Below are 5,212 nucleotides of genomic sequence, written 5' to 3'. Positions count from 1 at the left end.
TTACATTTTCATATCTACTCTCTCCTAAGAAGGTTATAACATAGATCTATATGCATCTAATTATTGCAATTGATTTATTCTTTCGTGATTTCACTTTCAAATATACATTTATATATATATATAAAGATTTACTGATTCTGTTTGTCATTTAAATTTTTTAAAATCATACAACTAAAATCTCGATAAACAACAAATCAAATGAACATTAAAAGTCAATATTTATAATCGAATAATTTTAAATAGTGAACAATGCAATTAAAAAATGTAGGTCAATCTTTTGATAATTATATAATTCATTATCTTTTTGTTATATGATCAAATTATGGGATTGTGTGGAAGGAGAGGTTGAGAGAGTTGAAGAGGGGTGGGGCTGGGGGAGGGTGGCATGGTGGAGGTGAAGGGAGAGTACATAGTTCAACTAAATTAATTGAACTATGTAATTTTTTGAATTATTTATTTCAATTTATATTTAATATTTCTTAGTTAATTTAAGATGAATTAATGTGATACAATGAAAGTTAATTTATTCATTCAAATTAATAAATAACATTTCTAATGATTTTTTTTTTTAAATATTTCGTGCATTGTGCAGGTATCTATACTAGTTTTCTTAAAGGGAGTGCCTAGTCAAAGGGCCAACTAGTTTGAAATGGAGGGAGTACATATGACAATTAAAGGGGAAAAAAATTATTTTTTTGAAAACTTTAGGAGTAAAAGTGACTAAAATGAGTAATAACAAGGATATGATAATCAAAAGACACAGAAGTGATCCGGAGAAAGTAGTAATCTTCGATATTCATGTTTAAATAAAATCTTTTATATGTATATTACATGAAGTTGTTATTATTTTATATTAAGTCGACTTATTCATGAGAAAATTAACATCCTGAACACCCACTTGTAGTTATATAAATTTTATTCAAATTAAATTTAAAATTAGTCCATATAAATGTGCTGGATTAATATGATTGGATTATTATTTAAATTCAAATAAATATGGATTTGATTAAAGTCCAATTTCTGTAGGGCTAGTCAACTGATTTGGACCACAAATGATGAGCCCGATTTGCTAAGCTCAAGATGTCATCATATTCTAGAGGACTAATTGAGCGCCACGTGTTGAATAATGTGGCATACCAAGTTAGCGAAGGATCCAATAATACCATGCCACTTGTCAAAATAATGCAGCAAGCCTAGTGAAATCAAAGGCCCAATCAAATATCGCCATGTCACTTAAATCTGATTGGCCAAAAGAAGTCCATCTTCATCATGACTTTTTCCTTTCCACAACTATAAATAGGGATTTCATAATTCAAAAAAGACACTAAGAATTAAAACAAAAAAGCAAGAGAGAGCTCGCGGATCAAACACCACAAATTTTTCTATAAATTCAAGAATTCAAAATCCAATTTATCAAAATTCAAGATCAAGTTTGCAAGATTCAAGAACAAGCCCAAAATATCTTGAAATCAAGTATAGGTCGAGATCAAATCCATCAAATTAACAAATCAAGTTCAAATTCAAGATCAAGCTCGAATCCCTTGAATTTGTATTTGAAAATGCAAATTAGAGGATTCATAGGGATTGTAAACTCACATATTAAAATCAATAAAATGATTGTTGCAGTATTATTCTTATTCCGATTATTATCTTTTTATTCAAAATTTTCTGTTCAACAAATTCTGGCACGCCTAGTGGGACACTCTTTATCTCTCATCTCAACTTTTTCAACATCAAAGTTCAAAAATACTAAAATGACTTTCAAGAAGGTCAACTCTCAATCGACTGCCCCCAAGACTATTGATTCCAAATTCTCTGTTGAAGTAGAAAGCATCCTTGGTGTTACTTTTGAGAGATTTAGAGCTATCATAAGGAGCAACGCCAATATGTTAGGACAATAAACACTTTAAGTGTCATCCTTACCAACTCTAATTTTTGGATCTTCAACCCCAAAAGGAACGAGTTTCATGCAAGTGCTTCAAAAGAAGGAAGTAATATGGTAGAGACAATTAAGAAGACTCTAAATCTACTCGAGTATTTTGATTTGAAAAACTCTTCCACAAAGATCGATGGTTGTTCAATCAACGTATGATTTCCATTTATACCATGTAAGCTGAGCACTTCAAAGATCAACTTATGCGATAATCCGTGTTACTCTCTGGCGTCTCCAATGATCATACAAGTAATGGTAATTGATTCCTCATCTATGAAGGAGCAACTTGCGAACTTGACAAAGGCAATTGAAGGTTTGACCAAATATATACAAAATTAAGATGCTCGGATTGATATGTTGGTGGATAGGATGGATGACTTAATAGATGGGGATTCTACCATACACCTAGAAAAGCTCCAAAAATTCACTAGACAAAACATCCTATAAAGCAAATACCACTAGCTAAGGAGGTACAGGTTTCTTCTGAGGGAATGATCCCAATTGATCAATTGAAAGAGTTCATTGAAGGGACCCTCAAAGACAAGTATTGTAATGCCCCGAGATCCCATCCCGAGATGTCACACGGTGCTTGTCATCCCAAAGGACCATAAATTAATCCTTTAGTGATATCTTTACCTGTACACTGCATAATATCTGGAATAAATGCAGAAGCTGGCCATAAGTTTCAGCACATCTATAAATACTCAAAATATAAAATTGAATACTATACAATACATCCGTCTGAAAAACCTCTAATCTGACTGAACTGTGGATTTGATGGGACAGGTCCCCAACTAACTCCGTCAACTGAAAGTAAATAAAATTTTGATTATAATAATAGAAAACTTAAACTCATTCTCAAAAGAAGAGGACTCACTGCTACTGCTACTAACTGGGACTGATTTGATGATGATACTCTGGGTCCTGTGCCTCTAAACCTATGGTGTCAAATGAGACACCATAGCGCAAATGCGTCAGCACAAAATGTACTGAGTATGTAGATGAGGTAAGGCTAAATGCAAGGGCTCATGCATGCAAAATATGTATAACCTAAATGATCATGAGAATACCGCACGAAAACAAGCACACAACCAAAAATGCATAAATCATACTCATAATCATCACAACTCTAGAGACTTAACCTTGGATACCGCTTTACTGTGAGCTAAACTCACTACCATCACTGAGATACTGAACCACTGACTATCTGCTACTGATAACTGAGGATCTGAGTATACTTATATCAAAGACTGAGTTTTGAACTTATAGCTTTCAATCGACAGAATTAGAGATTCAACTTTTCTAACAGATAACTTCGGAAGCTTTATTAATGATAAGAAAATAGGATTATAGCTGAATCCGACAACAAGAATACTCAACAAATTCTAAGAAGGAGACCAAGCCCATCTGATGGGAGATCTTTAAATATGATAATAAGAATATTTAACATGATCTGAGACTGAGATCAAGCCTATCTAATGGGACATCTTTAAATATGATAGTAAGCATCTGTATATGAGGCCAAGCCTATATGACGGGATGGTCCATGAATCAATAAAACTATCTAAGTTTCTTACTAAGATAGACGATTGTACCACACGGTCTTGACTTCTGTAGATTGATATTGAAACTGTAGCTGTGGAAAGTATTCACTTAATCGACATGCCCCGACCTACCACAGGTGGGGTCCGACCTGTAACCCCAGCTGGAAGGGCGTCAATACCGTGCCACTGATAAAGACTCACTCTCGGATCAAGCCTCTCTGATGGGATGACCCTCGTAGAAAGTTGACCTGAGGCAACATAATAGTCAACCTATCTGATGGTAACAACCTCTACTGACGGGGACTCCTGTATCTTGCACTGGCTACGTAGTTCTGGAGTTCAGGGATTTCTACTAACAACTTCAGCCTCTCTCTCTGACGGAAGGAATCGTCATTCCTTCTCTCGCTCGGTGCTAGTTACTACTCCCAACTGAAAAACTCTCACTGAATCCTTAGAATGAACACAATAAAGCTGAATCTGTTCACATAATCATGTTTCTCAAATGATTTGGCTGAAATACGCTGAGATCACTTGGTTCCATATCTGACAGAAATAATATTGAATCATAGTATCTGGCTGATGACACATAGCTTGATTAGATTATTCAAATCATTTCTGAGATTAGAATTGAATCACTTGAGTTCCATTAGGACTGGGCTTAGTACAGGTCTGAGGCTAGATTACTAGCGATACAGAGATAACTAAGATTACTGAGCTTTATTAAGCTTCGCACTTGTCCGAGGATACAGAGTTCTATAGTTCATTGAGTTTTGAAATTCATGGCTCGGTTGGAATTATCGAGTAACTGACACGGGCTCTATTTTTAGGTATAAATACCCCCAGGACTCGATAACATAGAAGTAAAGCATCATCATTCATTCAAGCATCACAAACATTCATGCATCATTATCATCATTTAGGCATATTCACAAGAAACTTAGAAGTCATGCCATATATTCAATTTCACAATCAGTAGAACATCACCTCAAGACTCCAAGGATTCAAAAATGTCTACTCATCATCACAACTACCAAGGGTTCACTCTAAGCATTTCAGAATCATAACATACTTTCCCCCTCACAAACCTTACGGCATCGCATCTATCATTTAGGAAATATAAACCTCTATTCATCATCATGATTACCAAAGGATCGCTCCTAATATTTAGGGGTTCATCAATATCAATTCATCATCACAAACTACCTTAAGGAAGACATGTTATTAAATTATACCCCATTCAATAAAGTTTTGTTTCAAATACTTCACACCTATATCGGTATCGATATATATCTAGATATCATAAGATTTTGGGAAAACTTCACACTATTATGTCATTACTCTCTTGCTAAACACTTAGCATGTATCAAAACTTAAAATAAATCAAAGAGCACTCACTTGGGAGATTTACCGCTATTTCATCTCAACTTACTCACTATGGTCTTTCGACAACCACTAGACAAGTCCGATTTTACACCTACTCGGGGATTCTATATTATTATTATGGATCATTCCGATCACTAAGGCATTTTATCAAACACTAGGTGTTGGACTAGCCCATAACTTTGGGTTTCCCCTTTAACATACTACAATGCCCCTCTATGCTTCACCTCAGCCTTTCATCCAACCTATAGGGTGTGTACTCCATTTATTCAACCATCTCTACACCCTAATGTCATGAACACCTCACATAGACACCAACTCCAAAAGGGATCATCACAACATCACATAAATTCCA

Source organism: Capsicum annuum, chromosome 7 (assembly GCF_002878395.1).
Source record: "Capsicum annuum cultivar UCD-10X-F1 chromosome 7, UCD10Xv1.1, whole genome shotgun sequence".
Lineage (NCBI taxonomy): Eukaryota > Viridiplantae > Streptophyta > Magnoliopsida > Solanales > Solanaceae > Capsicum > Capsicum annuum.
Note: the sequence above shows the minus strand (reverse complement) of the source record.